Genomic DNA, 25,763 nt, shown 5'->3' with positions numbered 1-25,763 from the left:
TCTTCACCACTGACAACTCCCTCACTTTGGGCAAACATCTTCACTCCTTATCTTCCTTTCCACATCTGTAAAAGGGAGATAATCATGTGCTCCCATCTAGCACTCAGGCTATCAGTGCCCCACACTGAATGACATCATGTCTGTAGAGGCATTTAAACAGAATACAAATAAAAAGACATATACAAGACGTCATTTCTGCTATTCTGTGGGGGGTGGGGAGAGTGAATATATTTCAAACACATATAAATCACATCCCAACTGCCCCTTTCAAGTCAACCATATGCTTGTCTTCCATCACAGCTGGGCTGTTGAGCAGATGCTGGAATGGATACAGAGAGAAAGGTGGTGAGAAAGAACATGTCTGTCCTCCTGATTTGGAAATGATAAAAAAAGTAATTTCTATTCTACTGATCTTTTTTGAGAGCTTCCTTGTATGTGTCATGCTAGGCACTAAACAGGCTCTCAAGTGTATTCACTCTGGAAACAGCTCAGTGTGCTTGGTGGAATTACTGAGGCAAAAGGAGGGAAAACACTCAACCCAGACTGCTGGGTGGGTTAGGGCGGCCAGACGCCTCAGAGGAGGAGATGCTTGAGTTGAGTCTTGAAAGATGAGAACAGATTAGATGAGTGAAGCAGGGGAAAGGCATTCTAAACGGGCGGAAGCCATGGAAGCAAGGAGCCAGTAAGGAAGGGAAAGGGTAGATGAGAGGGATGACATGGGAGAAATAAATGATGGACACTCACGTCTTCCACTGAGATGCTCAGGCCTTCTCCTGGGGGCCACAGGAACCACAGACACATTTCAGTAGGGACCAACAGGATCAGCCTTGCGATTTCGAAAGAGAACTGTGACAGCTGGGAGAACAGGATGAAGACAGGCCAGAAATGGATAGCTAAGTAGAAATCCAGGTAGGAAGTAAGGAGGGCTTATGAACATGAATGCAAGAGATAGTAAAAAGGTGAAATGACCTTGCTTTGGGGACTGGAAGGACACGGGGTAGAGGAAAAGGAACTGTGGATGACTCCCTGGTTCTGTCTTGATGACTGAGAAGAGGATGACCATTTTAAAAGATACTAAAAAGGTACAGACTTAGCAGGTAAGATCAGTTCACTTTGACTGAGCCACTTTGTACATGACTTCATGTATATGAGGTCATTCTATACATCTGTGACCAACCACAAAAAAAATCACATTTCTCATCGTTTAGCTGCCTATTTTGAATTTTCAACGGCAAAAGGGCCTCTTAAAATAGAATAGGATGTCGAGACAAGAACTCAATTCCATGCTTAACTTCTCAGTAGCCAAGTCAGAACGGCCCTTACATCAGAGAGGGTAAGTGGATTACGCCAGGCTACACAGTCAAACAAAGAAGGAATAAACTTGAATCCAGGATGGTATGTTTCCAAAAGATCAGCTTTTCATCTAGTATGCTATAGTGCTCCATTAAAGGCCTAGGATTATTACTTACATGTCTTAAGAGCTCAATAGTCTTGGTCTCTGGCCATTTAGTCTTCTTTTGTAACTCCCTTCTGATAACAGAGTCCCAGATACCCTGAACTATCTATCTTCAATCCCTAGAAACATTGTTCCCACTGCTGAGCTATGGCTCAATTGTACTGGCACCATAGAAAGCCCTGACCCATGTCTGCTTTCATTCCAATGGCTGCTATGTCTGATAACCAGTCACTCTGGCTCTGCAAATGCAAGGAGAATATTCTGGTTTCTATAGAAGTTATTTCCGAATTCAATTGTCCTACCTTATATTATGGCTGACTCTAGCATGACACTTCTCCCTCCTCAATCGCTTGCTCTCCGTAATAGTATTACCTCTGAGGAAACAGAAGGAGAAGGCAACTGAAGCTGGAGAAGCACACACAGTGTTTATTTGGCGCCTGCCACTCACCAAGCACTGTCCTAAGCATGAGAGAACAGGGAACCAGACAGCAAGGTCTCCAAATGTACAGTCCAGTGAAGGTGGGATAGTTGTTTTAAAAAAATAATGTATATAACAAAACACCTCAACCACACCTCAAACACACAAAATATCTGATAAAGTTGAGAGCTGGTTATATATGTTCATCATATTAGTCTCTATTTTTCTATATGTTTAAAATGTTGTCATAATAAAAATGAGAAAAAAACATAAATGTAGAGCTTCTACTCTCTGGGAAAAGGACTCACTAGTCAAACTGATTCCACTTGTAAAGGTTCTAGAGAGAGAAAAATCTTACTGGAATCTGTTTTGTTTTTAACATCATACTCCACAGCTGAAAAAGCCATCAGGAGAAAAGATGGAAATGCACTCATTTGGACAAAATAAATTCAATCGAACAATAAAATGAGGCTCTTGGTCAGTCTAGACTTTCCTCATCTACCTCCATAGCTTCTGTAATGGTAAATGATAAAAGAAAATAACAAAAACATAACCACTTTCTAATATAGTGTGTTCTGAGGAAGCTCTAGTACTCACCATCACCATGTACTGTACACCTACAGTGTGCTGGGGATTTACAGACGTGATCCCATAACAAAACTGTAAGGTGAGCATTACTATCCCCATGTTAGAAAATTAAGATTCAAACAACTCAAGTAATTTGATCAATATCCCATTGCCAGTGCTTGGCAGAGTGAGGCACCCAAACCCATCTCTGCCACGAGTCAAAAGCCTTGGTTGTATTTTCATTACACCATGATATAAGCCTCTCAATATCTGATATTCCCTCTCTCGTTTTTCATAAACTACTGGCTCCACAAATGAGTGAATCTGATAAAGAAAATTTCCACCAGGCAGTTCAGTAAATCACACACACACACACACACACACACACACAGACACACACACAAATCCAAGAAATCAGTCTTGAGATATCAGAAACACTACCTCCAAATGTTAACTCAAAGCAATAAATAAAACTGAGTGTAAACTGTACAATCGTCTACAGTCATGAAAGAAATATTATGTAACTATTTTAAATTGAATAGCCATTAACACTTGAAAGCATTCTAAAAAATGAAAGAATTATTAAAGTCAATTTCCAGTACTATTTATCTTTAAAAATTTGTTACTGTGAAGAGTATATAAAATTTGTCTTCAACATACAGAGAGAGGAATGGGACAAACCAGAGTGTAGGTGAGCAGGTTGAGGTTTTATTATTTACTAAATTTTCAAAACATTAAGAACAGCATACAACTTGAAATGTATGCCATCGTTTATTCCAGTAGGACTCACAGTAACTACCCTGGAAATGAAGTACAGATAATAAAATCACAAAGGTCAAATGTAATCTATACATCGATATTTCTGACCCCAAGAGTTTATTCCTAAAATAGAGGCTCAGTGCCCAAAGGGCTCTCTACTTTCTCCATCACTTTGCCACACAGTCTAAGTTGAAGGCTGACCCTCGGACATTTACAGGTCCCAGTCATGTCCAACCCAGGCAGAGGGGCCACGGAAGAAGTCACAGAAGAAACCACTAGGCAGATGAAAGGACCAGAAGTGTGGAGAGCCTCAAAGACCCAGAGAGGGGAAGGGAAATTGAAAGAAGGGTGTGCCACAGCTGTGGAAGAGGAGGAGGACAAAGCAGCAGTCAGTGACATAGGGTCAGAAACAATGCTAGATCAGCAATCTCAGTGGAGCAGGATGGGAAGATTCCGAGTAAAAGGGGCTGAGCAGAAGATGGAAGATATAAGGGGGAGAGGGAGGGAGCACGGCGGGGGGGGGGGGGGGGGCAAAAAAATGTATACACATGACTTGTATTCATCTTTTGTTATCGGTATATATTATTACAATTTTAAAAATTTGAATAGTTTTTTTCTTCCTTAAAATGTGTGTACATTTTTTTGGCACCCTCTGTAGACACTGTGAGCATAAACAGTCTAGAGAAATTTGTTCGTGTTCCTCTTGATCATGACTTCCTGGAGAGCGGCGCCTAGTTTCCCCTCACACAGCCAGCAGCAGGAAAAACACAGAGCACTGGTCCATCAGGGAGCATGTGGGTAGGAGCCCTGCAGCTCTGCCACACTCTCACCACCACCCGCTATGGCGCAACCAGAACCACAATTACGACTTGCCAGAGAACCACAATGCAGCAGGTCCCACACCTCCAAAGCCACACTTTCAGCCACCAAACACGTAACACAAAAGACTTCAACTATAAACTGGCAATTGTTTGCACAGGTGTCTGTCTGATGCAGTGCCAGGTTAGTCAGCTACACTCAAAAAATCATAATGGGACAAAGGGACCCCAATCATCATTTTTCCCAGAGACACATCTCTGATTATATCTTTCATATTAAACTAAAAAATTTATTCAGGCAGTATTACATTATTAGATTATTATTCTTTGAAGTAGTAGAATATTTGCCTGGTTGACAAAGTGATTAAATATATAAATTATATATATTTTTATAATTTATGCACCCCTACATCACATGGAGGGATTTGGTCATGTACTTAACTTACATAAGATGTTCAAAGACAGGATGGGATGGCCAGTTATTACATATTGGAAAAGGCGGCTTGAATGCAATGGAATTCGACCACTGTACTTTGCAGGTAACAGTATCAACACAGCCAGCTTACTCACAATATCAAAGAGCACGCTTACTAACGACTAACGGTTGCTTGCAGAGAAAGTAGTCAAGTATCAAACACATGTTATTTTGTTCTATGTTATTTTGTCACCTATTTAAATTAAGCACTTTTTAAAGTCCACTCCAGAACTCTACAAATCCGCACAGATACCTATCAGTAAAAAGACCAAGACAGATGCCAAAAAACAATTAAACGAAAAGAAAGATCACACAGCAAGAAAACAGACTTTTAATATAAAAAAATATAATCTGCAACGCTGTCAGGAAACTCAGAAAGGGGCCTCACTCTTCAGATATATCATGTGCCTTTAGGAAGTGTTGGCACCATAAACAGACCACTGGCATTATTTAAACCACAGTCAATCATATCTGATTCTTACCTACCATGTAAAAGTACGAAACATTTCACTTCTCTTACCACAAAACAGGAGGCTAACCTCATTTCCCACATGTCTGCAAAAAAGCACCTAAATCATGTCGTTGCAAGATGACTGTGCACCGAGCCAGCAGACCACCAACAGGCGTCGGTGGAGAATGTGTTGCTCTACATTCCCCATCACGTTTCTCCTACCACACAGATTTGCAATATTTTACATCAAGAGTGCTTGCTATGTGTACATAGCTTGCAGCCCAGAACCTCAGATCCCCTCCCAAACAGACTGGCATCCCTACACAGAAATTCCTGAGCTGCCACAGTGAGACCAGGTCACAGACGAGCAAACCACTTAAATTAATCATATCTGCATATCCAGAAAGAGTTCTGATGACAATTTTACCAGCTAAGACTGATTTGAGAAACCAACACTATTGCCAGATTTTCCCTCTTGAGATACTGACCAGCAAGAGCTATCAGAGAAAAAGATATGAAAACACCAGGCTGTTTTCCAAGAACCCTGACAGGCCTCATTCAAGGTTGCTGCCAAGTTCACTGGTGAGACTGCCCTGAAATACTGTGAAACTGCTTTCTTGACCTCAGGCAAATACTAATGCTTTCAATTGAATATTGCTAAAAGTGCTTGGGTGTTTTCATGTCCGTGAAATAGGCATTGCCTTGGTCAAATTTGGATATGGCCTCCCTCTAGTAAAACTGAAGAAAAGAAGGTATATATTTTTCTCATTAAAAAAAAAAAAAGCCTATTTAAAGATGTTTGATTTGAACAGATTCACAGCAGCATTATTCACAACAGCCAAAAAGACAGAAGCAACCCAAGTGTCCACTAAAAATTGAATGAAGGTTCAACATTCACAAATCCATCAATGTGATACATCACATAAACAAAATAAAGGACAAAAATCATATGATTCTATCAATTGATGCAGAAAAAGCAAGATACAACATCCATTTATGACTAAAACACTTACTAAAATTGGTATAGAAGGAAAATACCTCAACATAATAAAGGCCATATACGACAAGCCCTCAGCTAATCTCATAATTAATGGTGAAAAGCTGAAGCCCTTTGCTCTACGTTCAGGAACACGACAAGGTTGTCCCCTATCACCTCTGCTTTTCAACATAGTGTTGGAAGTCCTCACCAGAGCTATCAGGCAAGAGAAAGAAATAAAAGGCATCCAAATTGGGAATGAAGAAGTTAAATTGTCACTCTTTGCAGATGACATGATGCTATATATAGAAAACCCTAAAGACTCCACCAAAAAGCTATTAGAAACAATCAATGAATACAGTAAAGTTGCTGGCTACAAAATCAACGTACAAAAGTCCATTGCTTTCCTATATACCAACAATGAAATCTCAGAAAAAGAGATAGAAAAAAACAATTCCTTTTGCAATTGCAGCAAAAAGAATAAAATACCTAGGAATAAACTTAACCAAGGATGTAAAGGACCTATCTGCTGAAAACTATAAGACATTTTTGAAAGAAATTGAAGAAGATACAAAGAAATGGAAAGACATTCCGTGCTCATGGATTGGAAGAATCAACATAGTTAAAATGGCCATATTACCCAAAGCCATATACAGATTTAATGCAATCCCCATCAAAATCCCAATGGCATTTTTTAAAGAAATAGAACAAAAAATCATCAGATTTGTTTGGAACCACAAAAGACCCCGAATAGCCAAAGCAATATTTAAAAAAAAGAACAATACTGGAGGTATCACACTCCCTGATTTTTGCTTGTACTACAATAATCAAAACAGCTTGGTATTGGCAGAAAAACAGACACATAGACCAATGGAATAGAATTGAGAACCCAGAAATAAAACCACATAAATATGGACAGATAATTTTTGACAAAGAAGCTAAAAACATACAATGGAGGAAAGACAGCCTCTTCAATAAATGGTGCTGGCAGAATTGGATAGCTACGTGCAAAAGAATGAAACTGGACTGCTATCTGTCACCATGTACCAAAATTAATTCAAAATGGATCAAAGACTTAAGCATAAGACCTGACACAATAAACTGCATTGAAGAAAACATAGGTACTAAACTTATGGACCTTGGGTTCAAAGAGCATTTTATAAATTTGACTCCAAAGGCAATGGAAGTAAAAACTAAAATAAACAAATGGGATTATATGAAACTGAAAAGCTTCTGCACAGCAAAAGAAACTATTGACAAAATAATGAGGCAACCAACTGAATGGGAGAAGATTTTCGCAAACAGTGCCTCTGATAAGGGGCTAATATCCAAAATATACAAGGAACTCATGAAACTCAACAACAAAAAAACAAACAACCCAATTGAAAAATGGACAGAGGACCTGAAGAGACACTTCTCCAAAGAGGATATACAAATGGCAAATAGACATATGAAAAAATGCTCAACATCGCTAATCATCAGAGAAATGCAAATGAAAACCACAATGAGATATCACCTCACCCCAGTCAGAATGGCTTTCATCAACAAGACAAATAGTAACAAGTGTTGGAGAGGCTGTGGAGAAAAAGGAACTCTCATACACTGTTGGTGGGAATGCAGACTGGTGCAGCCGCTATGGAAGGCAGTGTGGAGGTTCCTCAAGAAATTACGAATAGAATTACCATACGACACAGCAATCGCTCTCCTGGGTATCTACCCAAAAAATCTGAAAGCATTTCTCTATAGAGACACTTGTACTCCAATGTTCATTGCAGCTTTGTTTACGGTGGCCAAGACATGGAAACAACCAAAATGTCCTTCGATAGATGAATGGATAAAGAAGTTGTGGTACATATACACAATGGAATACTATTTGGCGTTAAGGAAAGATGATATAGGAGCATTTGTGACAACATGGATGGATCTTGAGAGTATAATGCTAAGTGAAATAAGTCAGACAGAAAAAGCAGAGAACCCTATGATTTCACTGACATGTGGTATATAAACCAAAAACAACAAAAGAACAAGACAAACAAATGAGAAACAAAAACTCATGGACACAGACAGTAATTTAGTGGTTACCAGAGGGTAAGGGGGTTGGGGGTGGGTGATGAGGGTAAGGGCGATCAAATATATGGTGATGGAAGGAGAACTGACTCTGGGTGGTGAACACACAATGGGATTTATAGATGATATAATACAGAATTGTACACCTGAAATCTATGTAAATTTACTAACAATTGTCACCCCAATAAATCTAATTAATTAAAAAAAAATTGAATGAATAAGATGCGATACATACATACAATGGAATACTATTAAGCCTTAAAAAGGAAGAAAATTCTGTTATATGCTATCAGATGGATGAACCTTGAAAACATTACGCTAAGTGAAATAAGCCAGACATAAAAGGAAAATATTGTATGATTCCATTTATATGACGTATCTAAATAATCAAATTCATAGACAAAGAAAGTAGCATGGTTGGTTGCCAGGGGCTGGGGAAAGAGAGAAAGAATAGAGAGTTATTATTATACTTAATGGGTATAAAGTTTCAGCTTGAGATGATAAAAAAATTCTGAAGATGGACGGTGGCTGATGATTATATATCAATGTGAATGTACTTAATGCCACTGAATTATACTCTTAAAAATGGTTTAAAAGATAAACTTTGTTATGAATATTTTACTAATTAAAATAAAATGTATTTTTTAAAAGCATATTAGATTCAAAACATTCTCAGTCACATCTTAGAAATATTATATTTTAAACCTATACAAATAAAATATATGTCTATTTCTATGTATATTTAAGGATCCACCAAAACTTTTCATCTTCCAAACTTAGCCAAACTCTGATCTTTGGTTTCGATCGGAAAGGCCAAAGAGCAGAACGCTTTCTTCAAATGTCATTTCTGGCATCCTCGAACTGGTGTATGACCAATGATTAGATTACCATGTGGGTTATACCACAATAGCATGGCAACATCAGCAATCTGAACTGTTTACTGGTCATAGCCGAAAATTCATTTCCAAAAGTTGGTGAGCATTCCAGATGCATCTCAGAATAAAAGTCTCCTCCACCCAAAGACAATCAAGAGTGGCACCCCTACATCACATGGAGGGATTTGGTCATGTACTTAACTTACATAAGATGTTCAAAGACGGGATGGGATGGCCAGTTATTACATATTGGAAAAGGCGGCTTGAATGCAATGGAATTCGACCACTGTACTTTGCAGGTAACAGTATCAACACAGCCAGCTTACTCACAATATCAAAGAGCACACTTACTAATGACTAACGGTTTCTTGCAGGGAAAGTAGTCAATTATTAGAAACTGAGATGCCTTGAGAGAGCAAAATTTCTCACAGATGACTTCTGTAAAGATTCTTCTGTCATTCTTCTCCAGGGAAGGTGCTGAAATTGGTGTGCAGGCAGTGAACGCTGAGATGCAGATGGAGATTTGGAAAACAGCTTTGTTATCTTGAAAGCCAATTATGCTGCTCCACTGCCACACTCCCAGAGCCAAGGCTTAAGGATGAATTTTCCTCTCAACTGGTTGTGTGAAGCAGCAATTGCATGCAAAAATGTCAGGGGAAAAAAAACTGTATAAGGGCAATTAACTTACTTTTATTTCTGAGATCATTCAGACATATACCTCCTGTGAGCACTGCACAAAGCTGCCCTGAGTGAGTTTAATGAAACTGCATCACCATCACCAAGAAAATCTTTAGTTCCAGGAGTTAAAGAGGAAAGAAGTCAGTCATCTGACAAAAGTTTAACAAACTGGAGACAAAGTATCACTCATGATGGTTTATATTGACAGCTAGCTAAAATAATAATAATAATAATAATAATAATAATAACTCAAAAACCAAAATAAATAAGAGCTTTGCTCTTCCCTCGTCCACCTCAGCTGAGAGTCAATTTCTACCCAATATCACAAATGTTCACTGCACTGATCATATATGCTAAGAAATTAAGTTCCGGGACCACAATGCCCGACTCTAATTTAATAATACTGTAATAATTTTTGTAAAATCTCACATTTATGCTTGTATCCCAAAAGTCAATTCTAGAATAGTGAGATTTAGCTTTGGCAAATCGTATTCCTTTTACCATTCCATCTTTCAGCATTTGGTCAAAATGTTTATTCGGTGCACATCTAATATTTATAGAAAAACAACTGGAGGATTATATGCCAAAATAATAGTAATTATCTATGGGTGATAGGATTATGACATTCTTTTTGCTTGCATATTTTCTAAATGGTGGGAAAGGAATAGGGGAAGAAAGGGAGGGGGAAAGGTGAGGGGAGGAGGAGATGGAAAAAAAAAGAAGTTTTTCTAAAAGGAGAACTTAACGGAGGTTAAAAGGTAAATGCTGAGCAGCTGGAGCAGTCAGCGCAGACCCCAAGGATGCCTTCACAGACGGCCAGCAGTGCCCTGGCTATCCCAGCCCTTCTCAATGTCCACTCACACCTGCCCTCCCCAGTGAAAGCCTTCCAGAACTCATTAGCCAAAGTTCCTTGAGTCCTGATCACTAGTACACACAGCATTTAATCGCATCGCATTGTTGTTAGGTTCATCTCTTGGCTGCCCTCTGTGGAGTTCTTGAAAGCAGACCCCCCACTGCTCCTTCGTCTGTGGACCCTGAGAGCCTGACACAGCCTGGCACACAGCGAAGCTCACCAAGTTTGGCAAAGACGCAGCACTTGTACAAACTTGACAACATCACCAACAGCAATTCTACTTGATCTCAATACTGTGACAAGTGGCCACAGTACCAAAGACAGTGGTTAATTTCTTCTTCCTCAAGAAATCTGCCTTGACTTTGAAGGAATTGATCTTTATTGCACCTTTGTGGGGTCACCGATTTGAAATGTCTACTTTTAAAGCAGATCTGCCTGGAAGAGTCATCCCTTAGGTGACTGGGAGGGGTCACAGCTGTTGCCCAGTGGAAAAGATGCTCAGGGAAAATCAGGACACCCAGATTCCAATCCAGGCCTCGCCAGGCTGCAAGAAGGGATTTAAACCAGATGATTTCTAAGAATAAAGTACCACTCCATGCAGCTGCAAACACCACAGAGGATAGTAAATCAGAGGCCCAAGACTTCCGATCGAAACCAAAGATCAGAGTTTGGCTAAGTTTGGAAGCTGAAAAGTTTTGGTGAATCCTTAAATATACATAGAAATAGACATATATTTTATTTGTATAGGTTTAAAACATGAGGCCCAAGCAAGGTGACAGTGAACAAGAGGCAATTACAGTTGAGCTGGTGATGAGGCTTGTGACAACTACAGCACAAGGAACAGAAACCAGGAAGTAGGCAGGAATACCCCCCACTTCTAAGATGACTATGCCACCACCACTGCATCCTTCTACCCACAGAGCCTTGCACCATGCTGGGGATAAAGGAAGACTGCAGGGAGATAGTTCAACAATAAGACATCTTAATGACTTCAGGCTTTCTAGAACATCAGTGATTTCAGTCAGTGATGTAATTAATAACAGGTATACAGAGGTACCTGATCAGACTTCACAGGGGGTCACACTGCCTATTAAGGAGTCATTCTTTCTGTAGTCCTCCTCTGAGTATTTATAAAATGTTTTTATGAGAAAGTCAATATGGCTTCACTATTTCCCTAGCAGAATATAATCAGCTTGTTGAGGGCAGGAACCATATCTGCCTAGTTCATCACTATGTCACCAGTACCCAGCAAGTCCCTGGCTCATAGCAGGCACCTAACCAGTGTTTAAGAATTTTCTGTATGATCATTCTTCTAGACATTATTTTTAAGGGTTGCCTAATATTCCATTATGCAGGTATTTGTTTAATTAATCCCCTATTGCTGGATATTTAGGTTTCCAACTTTTCACTATGATTAACAGTTATGGGATGAACAATGGTCTTAAAATAAACTCCCAGAAGTAGAACCGTTGGATCAAATAGTGTGTAAGTACCTATGCCATCCCTCTTAAAAGCTATCCTCTATACCGTTACCTTGAAGGACAACTGCCATTAGCTTTATTATTTAGGTAAACTACTGTGGATTTCTCAAGCAGAGGAATTCCTAAAACAGGTGTCTTTGACATCAACAGCCAAAATCCTACACTGTTCTCTTCAGACCTATTTTTGGTGCCCATCAGACCCAGAAATCTGAGAAGCAGTGCCTGCTCAAGTGGTCCTCTGCTCTCCTGCAATGCTCAACCTCCTGTCTTGCTTCATAGAAAACAAAACCACATTGTCCATCACACCCGCCTCTCTCCCTTTTCTCCCACTAAGTTAGCTCGTGTTCCCACTTAGTGGGTGTTCTCCCACTAAGTTAGCTGTATCATTTTGCTTCTCATTTTTTCAGAGGAATAACTAAACCTGCCCCACTGGTGAGACACAGAAATGTCAAGTTCCACATAACTGCGGTGAGGCTGTATGTATATGTCTATCTCCCGCCTGGAGGCAATCACTTATCATTAGTTCCTGTAAAAAGGCAAAAGACAGCAATAAAGATCCTCAATGGCACAATTTTAACTGTCTATCCACTTTCATAAAAATGGACCTTTCCGAGATCTTCCAGGTGAATTTAATGAAAAGTTTAGACACTCTCCCCAGAAAAATGCACATACCTAAAATGATACATTTGATTTCAGTGGCTTTGTGAAACCCATCCAGGACCCCTGATAGAGCCCTCAAACAAATGGGCAAAAGGAGGCCTGAGAAGTTCCTGAGACTGTTCTCACCACCCTGTCTTTATTTCTAAAATCAAAGGGAGGGGGAAAGCCAGCGATGCTCAGCGCCCTATGGAAAGTTGGACTGCTGCCCAGCACAACTGCTGGTAACTTTGTAGAGCCTTTCAGAGTAACTCAGGTGTCACTACTCCAACAACAGTGGTAAGGCAAATGTCAAATTACCGACCTCGTGAATGGGGGCAGAGCTCTTAGGCGGCACAGGGGACTTTGCCTTCTGACCACCTGGCATGCGACCTATTCACTGTCTTGATTATTGTGTCTGCCCCATTACCAAGAAAACTCCAGGCAGACAGAGACTTGGCGTTGTTCACAACTATATTGTACCCTTAGCCTCGTCCAAGTCAAAGCTGCTGGTCCCAATGGTTCAGAAGGCTTAGGTGAGAGACAGCTCACCTAGGAAAAGACTTCCCCCAGAGCAACGACACACACAGGACATTTCATGCATTTGGGATCTTAGGGTGAGGAGAATGAATAGCCAGGGGGAACAGGGACAGGCTCCAGGATAACATCAGGTAGAAACGCAAGAGGAGCGACCACAGTCCACATGGTGAAAATCTCAACAACACACAGCCACAGAGCCGAGTACGGATGGACATTCCCAGTGCACTCAGGCTAAGTCTCACTCATGGCCATCGAGGCAAGTGAATGGTCAACATGCCCGAGTGAGCAGAGAGGGAACCAGCAGTCCCTCCACCTCGGGCGAAGAATCTCTGGGTCACACGCTGCTGCCACTTTCCAAGGTCGCCTCAACAACTGGGAATGCTGCCCTGTACCACTGCAGGCATCTGCCAAGGGCTTCAAACTGACAACACTGTGATCGAATGGTTGTTATTCCCATCTCACATGAGAGAACGCCAGTGCTCCAAAAGGGCAGTCACACCTGTCCCGACTTGCTCTCTCTCCAGCTCAGATGACCAGGGCAGCCTGACTCGGGAGGAAGGCCGTGGATTATCCCACGTGAGGTGTTTCTTTTCCAACACCCTTTCGGTCCCGTGGCTTTTCCTCATGCATGTGAGGCAAGGCAGCTTTCCTCTTCCACCTGTCTGAGCAGCTTCACCACTCACCGCCCTGCCGGTCCTCACACATTTCCCTCCCCCTCTGAGTTTCCTCAGGAGAAATAAACTGCTCTGCTCTTTGGGCCTCACGCACATCTGCACACCCCCACCCCCTTTTCAGACATCTGCCCTCAACTGGCAGCCTGTGTCTGTCAGGAAGGTAAAAAGTTCTCGGCAAAGCACTTCCCTTCCCATCCGCCGCTGTTTCTCTCCCCTTCCTGACTTCTCCAGCCTCTGCTACCACAGTGAGGGGGGCATCACCTTTAGCCAACCTCCCTATCTCCTTAGGGGATAGTGTTCTGAGGTCTGTTCTCTACCACCCTGCCCCAGGACCTTTTTCTTCTATCCCCCAAATGGAAGCTCCATTTCCAACTTGAGTATCATCCACTCTCCCAGCTTAGCTGCAGAGCCCCCATTCCATAACCTGAGATTAATCATCACATCCCTTATAATTTGTCCTCATATAACTTTAGTTAAAATGTCCATCATGGATTCACATAGTGTGCTTGCACGAAACTTTTAAAATACTAAATAGTCCACATTTTACACAAAAATAAGACCTAGACGGACCATCAGCTCTAATGCATCTTTTGGAGCAAAAATTAATGTAAGACATGGTCTGATATTACATTATATTATATTATATTATATTATATTATATTAACCCGGTCTTATGTTATAGTAAAATAAGACCAGGTTTTATGTAAATTTTTGCTCCAAAAGACGCATTAGAGCTGATGGTCCGGCTAGGTCTTATTTTCGGGGAAACACAGTACCTTGCCAGGAGGGGAATCAATCACCACCTGGAAATACAAACAGTGAAGAATCTACCACTTATTGTTCTTTCTACAAAGTGGTTTGGACACGCAACTAAATAGGACTGGGAATGGCAGTTCTAAAATAAGATTCTTTTTTATGAACGGGATAATAAAGGACTGATGTGTCCCCAAATCACAGGACTTACGAGTCTGGAGACCAGATGGCTAGGGGTTAACTAATCCAAACTCTCCAATTACAGATAAGGAAGCAGAGGCCCAAGTATGCCCAGGTCATAGCTTGGCACGTATGACTTAGCTTACACGTTGTTTGTAAGGGTATTAAGGAAGGAAGGGGGAAAGAGGAAAAGAGAGAAAGAGGAGAAGGAAAATGGAGGACAAAGAAAATGAGAAAAGCAAACCACTGAAAACAAAATTGAAAGTGGAATTTTGCACTTTGCCAAAGTTGAGGGGCAATAAAATAAAACTTTGTTTTTAATAAAGTCTTTCTTTAAAAGGCTGATTTACCTTAAATATAGAAAGACATTAATATTCCAGATTTTGCATTCCTAGAAGATAGCTAAAATTTAGCCACATTTTTTAAAGACAAAAAATGTACACTGTCAAGTGTTCCCTATGACTTCCTAAGTGGTTCTGAAGTACACTTCCAGTTCCCTATTCTCCTCTGCTGGCTGACCACTTAGAGCAGGCATCTTCCTAGTCTCCGCTCTGTTGTCAGAGTTATCTCACTAAAAATGGAAACCGCAAAAACAAACAAACAAAAAAACCCACTTCCAGTTTCATCTACACTAACCTATGGTATCAGTTACCTTCTCCCGTGTTCTGTTCCATAGGGAACCTGGAGCAGGTAAACTTCTCTATCCAGCCCACCCCTGCCCCCAGGGGCTTCATGTGTAGCTGCACTCACTACACGGTGATGGCATTTACCTGTGAACGTGTCTGTCTGCCCGGCTAAGCCTTCAAGGACCTAGACTCCATTTCACTCATATCTGTATCTCAAGGCTTAACACGCGGTCTAGCCCACAACAGACCCTTAGCACATGTTTATTGCCGTTGTAAACCTCAGGTTATAAAAAGGCCAGACTTGAGGCCTCTCACATATGTGAACAGGCCTCTTTGGCCTCCCCCATTTTTCCTTAGCAATCCTCCCATCCCCTCTTGCCCCTCCACATCCTTGCCAAAGTCACAGGAGAATCCCGACAACTAGCACAGGGAAATCTGCACCAAAGTTTCTTCCCAAATCTAACTTACTTGTATGTTGTCCTCTGAGTGAATTCTAAGTCCCAATTTCCCACAAAATCTTTCAACTCTAAAAATTTCTCATTCCACAGTTTTGTGTGTAACATTGTTCAGATGGGAAAAATGCAACCTCAATGGCAAAACAGAAAACTTTTGCTGTAATGACAGCAATTCACACTCTTGAGGGCTTCCTATGTGTAGGCCCTGTACTAAGCTTGGGCACATAGTGGCTATTTTATCTTTTTTATTTTCTTCGTTTAAGTGCCTTCCTACAAACGTACAGTTTTCGATTACAATTAACCCAGTCAAGTAAGATTATCTTCTACCTCTCCATTGTCAGGCTATCTTCATACACTTGTAATTTCTCTGTGCCTAAAGAAGGGATAAATGGTGAACACAAACTTTTTTTGTGCCTTGTGGCAGCGGGTGGGGAGGATAGAAAATAAAATGAAAACAAATCAGGACATCTTCCTAAGATGAAATGCATTAGATGGCACTTCATACTTCTAATGAGTTTTGACTTGCATTGCCAAATTTTCTCTCCACCCTGGGTTATTACCCATCGTAGCCAAATCAGAAACAATGGGAGGGATGGAAAGCAAATTTCTACTCTGCACTAGCTCAGACATTCCTCTGCTGGCCCTGATAAACAGGGCCGTGTGAGTTCAGTTTTTATTTCATGAGGTGAAAGTATTTTACATTTGAGTCTGAAATCATCTTACCTGACTGTAACCAGAAGTAGGAACCACCGGCTCCTCACTAATGCATCACTTATGGCCGCGGTTCTCCAAGAGTGATCTCTAGACCAGCAGCATCAGCAGCGTCTGGGAACATGTTAGATGAGTAAACTGCCAGGCCCCACCCCAAGCTACTCGCCTCAGAAAGTCTGGTGGGGGTGGGCCATTTCAAGGAGCCACCACGTGATTCTGATACATGCTGAAATTTGTGAAATGTGAGAAACATCTGCGTAGGCTGATAAACCTCCAAGGTCGTGGGAATGCCCTGCTGGGCTACCCTGTTTCACAACTCTTTATGTAATGATGATGGCTCTCCACCAACAGCACCTACTCTGGTCATTTTTGCCAACTGGCAAAGGCCCCAAACACTACTTTCCTTCAGGGCACTCCTTCTACTGTGTTGGGCAAATCACTTGTGCCCCACTCTCCTCAGCTCTAAAAAAGGAGATAATAATAATAATAATAATACCCATCTCCTAAGACTGTCGCAAGGGTCAAGAGCTTAGACACCGTCTGGCTGCATGCAGATAGCCTTCAACAAATGTGAATCCCCGTGGTTTACTACATCGTTGTCAAAAGGTCGACTCAAAACCAGGAATAAAGCAAAATAAAACTTGCTTCCTGCATGCTCACCACCTGACCTCTTCTCTCCACTGAGGACACTCAGGACTGACAGAGATGGCACCTGGTCCTGTGTCTGTCAAGCATGTACGGTGTTTAGTCTACAATGTGAGCGCCCACCACAGGCCAGGCAAGGTGCAAAGAAAGCCCACTTCACAGGACTGTGCCTCCAACAGATCTCTCAGGACGAAAGCCATCCAACTCTGGGGCATAAGACCGAAGGAGATGCAGGAGAAACACAATGAATATTAGCAAAAGCAGTCATAAGAAAAGCTAACATTTATATTGTGATTCCCTTGTGCCAGGAACTAAGTGTCCGACAAATGTTAATTTAGGTCGTCCTCACCACAACCCTGTGTGGACCTGCTGTTACTACACCTACCCATAAGGTTAGGGAATTAAGGCACAGAAGGTTTACAGAATTTGTGTATGATCCCACAGCTCCTAAATGGTAAAGCCTAGATCTGAATCCCGGCACTCCAGCTCGAGTCAGTGCTCTTACCCACTTTACTATATGACAGAGACCTACTACCGTGTTTCCCCAAACATAAGACCTAACAGGAAAATAAGCCCTACCATGATTTTTCAGGATGACATCCCCTACACATAAGCCCTAATGCGTCTTTTGGAGCAAAAATTAATATAAGACCCGGTCTTATTTTCGGGGAAACACAGTAGTTATCTAAGCATCTACTAGCCATTTGTTATTACTGATCCCAAAGCAATGATTTTTACGGCACTTAAATTTAGGCACAAAATCCACTGGCACGGGGTTCAATACTAGGCCCCCAAACCCCTGGAAGAAATGCTAATTATACTTGGTTTCTCCATCCCCTCCATTCCCCCTAATCTAATTCTACCTAAGTCAAGCCAAATCTCTCACAGAGCAGCCTTTCTTTCTTATAACTCCCCTGACATTGCACCACTTAACCCCTAATTATATACCATCTGTCACATAGACTTCTCTAATTGTTCCTTGTATATTAGCCTGTTCTTCCCCACTGGACTGTAAAATTCTTTGGAATTATCCATACTTTGTGAAGCCCCACAGAACTAGGTAGAAGCATAGGCTTGCATATGTAGGCGCAGAGAGTGTTACACGGTTAATTGGTTGGCTTATTCACTTTGCTTTTCTCACACTTCTTAGTGATCAATCCCTAAGAAGCAGAACAAAAGTATGAAGTTTATGCTATTTAAAGCCAGCACTCGGATATTATTACACCAACATTCACTGAACAGGAGCTCTATTTCAAGATCTATACTACCTGACTCGCCTACATTATCTCCTTGAAACCCCTCAGCAGCCTCCCAGGGGAGGCTCTTGGTATCCCATTTGAGTGAGGAAGGACCAGGGCTATAAAAAGTGAATAACTTGCCTCATTCACCAAGGATAGTGAACAGAGAACCAAGATTGAAACAAGATCTGTCCCCAAAGCCCCCACTCTGCCTTCCTCTAAGGTTCAGACTAAGAAGCCCAGACTCAAATTCTCCTCAAAGTAACTTTGTAAAAACTGTTACCATGAGACAGAAAATTTTAAACTCTATTAAAAGTCATTTTTAAAAGATGGAATGATAACCATGTTCATAGATAGGATTCCAATATTAGACTATACATTCAGTGCAATGCCAATCACATTTCCAGGACTTTTTTGAGAACTTGACAAGCATTCCAAAATGTATATGGAAGAACAGAGATCCACAAAGAACTAAGATCTGAAAAAGAAAAGTAAATGAGGGGCTCACCCTGCCATATAAGACACACAGCAGAGCTATAATAAAAATATTTTGGCATAGAAACAGACAGATGACTGGAGCAGAACAGAGACTTCAAAAACAGACCCCCATGAAGAATCTCAAAATCATTATGTTGAATTTGATGTGGACAGTTTCAGTTTGGGGTGGGGGGAAAGAAAGTTCTGGAGCTTAACAGTGGTGATGGTTGCACAACAATGGGAATGTACTTAATGGGGCTGAATTGCACATTTAAAATGATTGAATGATAAATATATGTTATGTCTATTTTACCACAATTTAAAAAAAGATTCAAAAAGTCTGTATGTTGAACGAAAGGAATCAGACACAAAAAAATACCATACTGAATGGTTTCATTTATATAAAATTATAGAAAATGCAAACTAATCTATAGTGGCAGAAAGCAGATCAGTGGTTACCTGAGCGTGGGGACAAAGAGAAGGATGGAAGGCAGAGGGGCCCACGGAAGTTTGGGGGTGATGAAAACACTTTATATCTTGGTTGCAGTGGTTTCATAGGTATGTACATCTGTCAAAATTCACCAAATTGTATATTTTTAAATGCATGTAGTTTACCACACGTAAATTATAATTCTTAATAAAACTGAATAGACTCAGAGTGCACATGTGGGAACCCGATGTAAGATAAAGAATGCTGCCCAAAAATATGTATTAGAAAAAGAACACATTTAATAGATAATTTGGGGAAAATTGGCTCACAAAATGGAAAGAAAAAAATAAAGCTAGATTCCTTCTTTATGTTATATATGAAAATCCTCAAAGAGATGAAAGCCCTCATGGGGAGAGATAATTAGAAAGCTGTTAGAACAAAACATAGAGTATCTTTGTAATCTTGGAGTAAAGAAGAATATCTTAAGACTCCTAAAGTGCAACATAAGGCAAAAAGTAATGGACTTGGACTATATCAAAACTGAAAACTCCTGAAAGTTACCATTGACAAACTTGACAGATGGCCGAATAAGATTAGTATAGAGAATATGCAAGAAACATCTGCAAATCAATACATTAGAAAAACAGACTAAAGCTGGGCAAAGATATTGTAACACCTAACAAATACATTAAAAGATGCTCAAATTCACTAATAAACTCACATTTAAAAAGTGAGATGCCACTTTATAGCCATCAAATATTGGTAAAATTAGAAAGATGTTTAATACCAACCCTAGCGAGGATGGGGGACTCAGGAATCCTCAGGCACTGATGTGGGAGCGTCAACCCAATCGGCAACACTGGAGAGTAACCTGGTAATGTTTAGTAAACACCGCTGTGCTTGTTCTCTTTTACGCAGCCATTCTGGGTGTATATCCTTAGAGCAGTGGTTCTCAAACTTTGCCATGGTTCAGAATTTCCAGGTTGCCCACGTTAAAACACAGATTGATGTGGTCTGCCCCCGGGGTTTCTGACTGGGGAGGTCTAGGTCGGGGCCTGAGAATCTGCATTTCTAACGGCTCCAGGTGATACCGATGCTGCTGCCAAGTATGGACCACTGTGAGAACCACCACCCCAGACAGAATTCTCACACAAACTAAGAGAATGCTACAGGATATTCATCACAGCTCTGCTCATGGTAGCAGTAGTGGAGGTGAGCTAAGTGTCCACCACTACAGAAAGGGGAAAGTACAAGTAGTGGGTGCACAGCAGGCCAGCTGTACAAAGCGGTCACAGCAATGCACTAGATAAATCTACACTAACATAGATCTCACAAAAATAGAAGTCTTTCGACTTTTATGAATATCCGAAAATTTCCATAATAAAATATTTTAATGTTGAATGAAAAGGAAACTGAATGAAAGCTGCAGCACAGCACCACTTATGTAAACTGAAAACATGCACAAAATAACATGACATCTTTTACATGGATACGGACATACCAAAGAACACATCCAATACAGCAGAGAAGGTGCCTCTGGCAGAGAAGGGAGTGGGAGTGGGGGGAAAAGGAGAAAAAAATAAAACAAGAAAGAAGTATTGTACAAGGAGAGGATTTTGTGCCAAAAACTAAGTAATGTTAACTTAATCTCCAGTACCAGAAGTCTACAAGCTAAAAACTACTAACGCTATCTCTAAATGTCCACTCTACTGTATACAATGGTTACTTCAGGTAAAGCCCGAGCAGGTTTGCAGGCAAGGGAAAAGGTGAGGGGGAAGGATCTTTCTTAAATATAAGCTTGGGGTGATTTCAAACCCCCAGAATCCAACTTGCTACTGAACTCTGAATTTTCCCTCTTTGACATACTAATATTTAAAAAGAAGCTAGGGTTCTCGGCTTTTAGCAACGGGGGCTGTGTGTCCACGTCTGTGTCTGTGTCTGCGTCTCTTTTTAGTATGTTTGTGTGGATCTGTGTGTTTACGTTCTTTCCATTGTAATCAAAAAATACAGTGAATGCTGCTGCAGAGTACTATGCAACGGAAAGGCAGGAATCTTCAAGATGGAAAGCTGCACGTTGAACCTTAGTAACAGTGTGTGACAAGTTTCAGCTTGTTAGGTGCAATCAGTTGAGTGTGAGCTACGGTTGAGAAGGTGTGTTTTAAAGTGTGCTGTAAATCACCCTCCATCATGACAACACTCTGTGTCACACATCGCTTCTGGTATGCGGCAATTTCTGTCAAATAAAAACATGGATGAGTGTGTCCTCATTCACCTTATTCACCAGATCTGGCAATGTGTGACTTACGGCTCTTCCCCAAAGTCAAAATGATTCAGGACATTGAGGCAGCCACAACAGCTCAACTAAAGACACTCACAAAAGAGGACTTCCAGAACTGCTTCAAAAAGTGGCAAGAATGATGGGATAAGTGTGTTTGAAGTGAGGGGGAGTGTTTCGAGGGGGAATTGATGGCAATGTGTCTTTTACTGTAATAATTTTTATTTAAACATTCACCATATTTTTTGATCACATCTCATAAGTGTGTTTATTTGTGGACGTTAAGAGGACTGGGGAGGGAAGCAGAGCACTTGAGTGGAGACTGAGCCCCAGTCGATCAGCCATTCGATTCCATTTTATTGAAACCAGAAGTCACAGTTACAAAACCAGGCCACCTTCCAATCCCCACTAGCCCTTCCCCTTTCTTCACTCTTCCATCCCCACATCCAACACTGCTTCCCAACTCCTCCATCCAAACAGGCTGATCTGAAATATGGTCCTATGGTGATTACATAGCTGATTACAGTTATACACTTTACAGCCAAAATTCTTGGTAGGTGATAGATGATAAATTACCATTTATATTCCTGACCATTTATATCAGAAATTTCAAAATTCTTAAGACCAGGCATGCCATAACAGGTCTTCCAGAAGAGACTGCTGTGGCTGTAGCTACCATCCAAAACAATAATCTGTCATGTCCCCACAAATGCACAGATGGCCACAGCTTTTTCCAAGGGCCATCAAACAGCGGGAAAGTGTACGGGACAGTCAGAAAAGCAAAATTTCCATTGATTAAATTTATGTAAGAAAATGCAACAGATCTTTCTAGCAGCAGCATTAAATAAGCAAGCCCATGCCAGGAAAGCATGTCTTTAGGGAAGAAGAAACAGCTCAACAACTGGAGAAAGGAGCAGAATAGCTAAGGTAAAATGCAGACGAATGAGCTGGCCAAACTCATGCATCCCCAAACACTGGGGAGATTATCCCCCTATGCAAACATTCCAGAATTTTTAATTCCCAAAACATTATTTAGCCAAAAAGTGCTGGTTTTCTACACCAGCACTTTTCATTGGATGGTAAAGTTTTGGGAATTCTAGAGCTTTCCTGAAATGTTTCATATAAAATTAAGTTTTGTAAATAAAATATATTTGCTATGCAGCAGGCGCCCTTTTGTAAAAAAAATTTTAAAACAGTTTTTTTTAAAAATGTATGACAGCTATATATAGGAATCCTTTAGATTTTCATATGTCATAAAAGCATACACATGATTTTCCAGCTGAAGTGCAGGATCTGCCACAATTTGGAAATTAAGAGACTTAACCAGGGGGGGAAAAAGTAAAAGGGTTGAGTTTTTGAGCTAAAATCTAATATTTATGGCCAACACAGGCAATTCTGGCTTATAAAACCATACAAAGTTATTTAAGTGTCAAAACTTACTGACAATCTTGTGACAAAAACATTTTTAAATTTCAGCTAAATAAACATTTACCGAGTCTACAAGTTAGGCAACGTGAAGATGTTAGGGAGCTGCCAATGAATGAGAGATTTTTAATAACTATGTCCCTCAATGTCAGTTTAATCCATCCCTTGAATTAATTTTTTTAAAGAAATGCTTTCTTGTATTTGAAATAGCTCACTAAATAATTGCAGAGACACATCTTACTGTTTTATTAAAAATGTAAATTTGTAATCTCTGATGCAGAAATAAATGGAAAAGACTTTCTCTGCTTTACATATCGCTAGCATTTTCTGCAAAATAACTAACTACTTAAACTGTACATGGTGGCAGCTGCCACCTCCTGCTAATCCAGCAGGTCCCAGAGCTGGAGAGACTAAACAACCGTGCTACATAGTTTAAGAGAAGAAGTGAAGAAATCCAAAAGACCAGGGCCTCCAACCTAAATAGAATGCAAGAGAAGGCAAGGGAGCGGCTCCAGGCAGAAGGCAGCTAGCTCCTGGAGGTTCCCTCCAAGCTGGAGCCTCCAACAACAGGCACAAGCTGCTGCTGCTGCTGCTGCTGCTGGCTTGCGTGGCCAAGGCATGGCTTCAGAGCTGGAAGGCTGCCACCTGCTGAATCACCAAACATCCCTGGGCTTCCCTTGGAGCACTGACCAGACAGAGACCCATCCCCCGCCTGGCTTCTTCTGTGGATATCTTACAGCCCGACCGAAGAAACACCCTTCCGCACAGGCCAAAACAGCCGCCGGCCCGTTACCCCTGGGCGGCCCTAGACAACTCCCATCCCGTTGGTACGTCACCAGTCCCACTCCTCTCTTTCTGCCCACTCAGCCCCCCTGAATGTTCAACCCCCAGTACCAGGAAGCGTGGGGGAATTCACAGCGCACCATGACAGGCACTTAACACTTCTACATCGGGGCAGCCAATCAGAAACACACACACTCCCTCCCCCAAATCTGAAAGCAAAATAACCTGTCCAAACGGCTTTAAAGGTCCACGAAGATAAATGTCAAGAGAGGCAGGCCCCATAACAGGAAATAAACTTCCCTTTCAGAGAACAGTCTTCACTCTTGGTTTCAAAGCATGTACAGCTTAAGTCTGTACTGTTTGAAGGCGAAAAGAAAAATCTGAGAAGCACCTGCATGGATGCTTATCACTCCTTGGGGTCATGGCAACCCTTGTCCTGATATTTACTCGTGTCCCCCAAGAGGGAAACAAGCGTTAATCAGAACGTGCCAGGCTGAATCCGTTAGCTGGACTAGGTCACTTACTCGGCCCACCAGAAGCTTCAAACCCCAGCCTGGGTTAATACGGTGGGGGAGACACACAGCCGCGTCTACCGCAGCTCTGCCCTTGACAAGTCGCCTCGGAACCGAGGGGACCCCTCACTCACGGAGAGAGCGGCGTGCTGGAGAGCCTGTTCAGTTCCTGGCTGCGCCCGTGCCTCCTCCAGGCCTTACCTCTAAACACCCTCATCCGGCAGGAGCAGCCCCGAGGGATCTCAGAGCCTCTCCTTACCTGGAGACTCATTCGCATTCTGGGGAAGGGAACTTGCTCCTTCGGGAAAGGGGGTCCTATCAGCACTGTTATTGACTGGAAACGGGGATCCCTAAACCCTGGGCGCCTGGCCGGCTGCCATCTGGCACCGAGGGACCAACTGTCACGCCACCGCCCGGGACGTGGGGGTGGGGCCGTGATTTGGGGTCGGTCCCTGCGGGTCTTCGGACCCCGGCAGGGCTAGTGCTTGAAGGCGGCTCGTCTCCCGGTTCTTTGGCCCCATCACAGTCCGCTCGCCCCAATCTGACTCTAGGCAGCCTTCCAGCCCGCACGCAGCACCTCTGAAAAGGTGCCCACCGACGCCTCCGCCATCTCACCCCAACTTGATCAGGGAGCCCCGCGGGCGGCCTGTCCCCTCCAAGCCCTGGTTTCGGCCGCCAGACCGCCCCTGCGCCTACCCCCCTTGAAGCGGCGGGGCGGGGGGAGTGCCCGCCAGGTACGCGGGCGACACCGCGCGGGCTGCGCTCACGCCCCCTCGCCTCCCGGCTGCCCGCACTCCGCTCCCCGGCGTCAGTCCAGGCCCGTGGGGCGCGTGTCCTATGTCCTATCGGCCCCTCGAGATCGGCTTTCTCCCCCGGCCCCACGACTCACTTGCACCGGAGTCGCGGCAGCCGCCGGAATTCCGCTCGCCGAGCCCCCCGCCGCGGAATGAAATCCGGGGCAGGGCAGCGTCAAGGCTTCGTAACCGGATCGCGCTCTCTGGCCGGCTCGCCGGGCGCCAGCGGAGAGCAGCCTTCCCTGGCCACCCCTTCCCACTCCCGTCCTGCCCGCCGCCGCCGCCGCTGCCCCGGCAGCTGCCTCCCTGGTGCGAACGCTTCCGACTTGCCACCGAGAGCCTCCCGGGCTGCGGAGCATGCCCAGTCCGCTGCCCGAACCGGCCCGGCTTCCCGCGCGACCCGAATCCGCTCCTCCGGGTGTTCTCCGCGGCCGGGAAGGCGGGGCGGGTAGGCGGGGTCCGCGGGGGGCTCATCCCGGGACCTAGGGGGACCCGGACCGGGCTATGCACCAAGGGGCAACCGGGGTTTGGGCCCTTTGATTTTACTTTCAAGTAATTGGAAGCTCGGGAGGCGAGCGTTTGCCCCAACGACCAGAAAAGCCCCGCTTGCACATTTTTAGAGGGCCGTTTATGGAGGCCAGACGGGAGCCGTTTTACGATCAGAGGCGGTGTGCCATTTGGGGCCGAGCGGGAGAGTTGGAGAGCTGCAGCTGGTCCGAACGGAGAACGCAAACT

The 25,763-nt window shown here is 42.7% G+C and overlaps 1 protein-coding gene across 6 annotated transcripts in view; it reads right to left on the bottom strand.

Annotated features, from left to right (window-relative positions):
* The window catches only part of SGMS1 (sphingomyelin synthase 1), a 255,191-nt gene extending 229,748 nt beyond the window's left edge, over positions 1 to 25,443 (bottom strand). For 2 of the 6 annotated variants that reach the window (XM_081075239.1, XM_081075242.1), the window contains exon 1: positions 25,124 to 25,425. The gene's annotated coding sequence lies outside the window, so the exon portion shown is untranslated. Of the gene's footprint in view, positions 1 to 25,123 lie in introns of all 6 variants that reach the window. The other 4 variants (XM_081075240.1, XM_081075236.1, XM_081075237.1 and 1 more) reach the window with 4 other exon arrangements.
* Positions 25,444 to 25,763: the final 320 nt, after the last annotated feature.

The sequence above is a fragment of the Rhinolophus hipposideros genome, assembly GCF_964194185.1.
Source record: "Rhinolophus hipposideros genome assembly, chromosome: 15".
Lineage (NCBI taxonomy): Eukaryota > Metazoa > Chordata > Mammalia > Chiroptera > Rhinolophidae > Rhinolophus > Rhinolophus hipposideros.
This window is presented reverse-complemented; position numbering and strand designations above follow the sequence as displayed.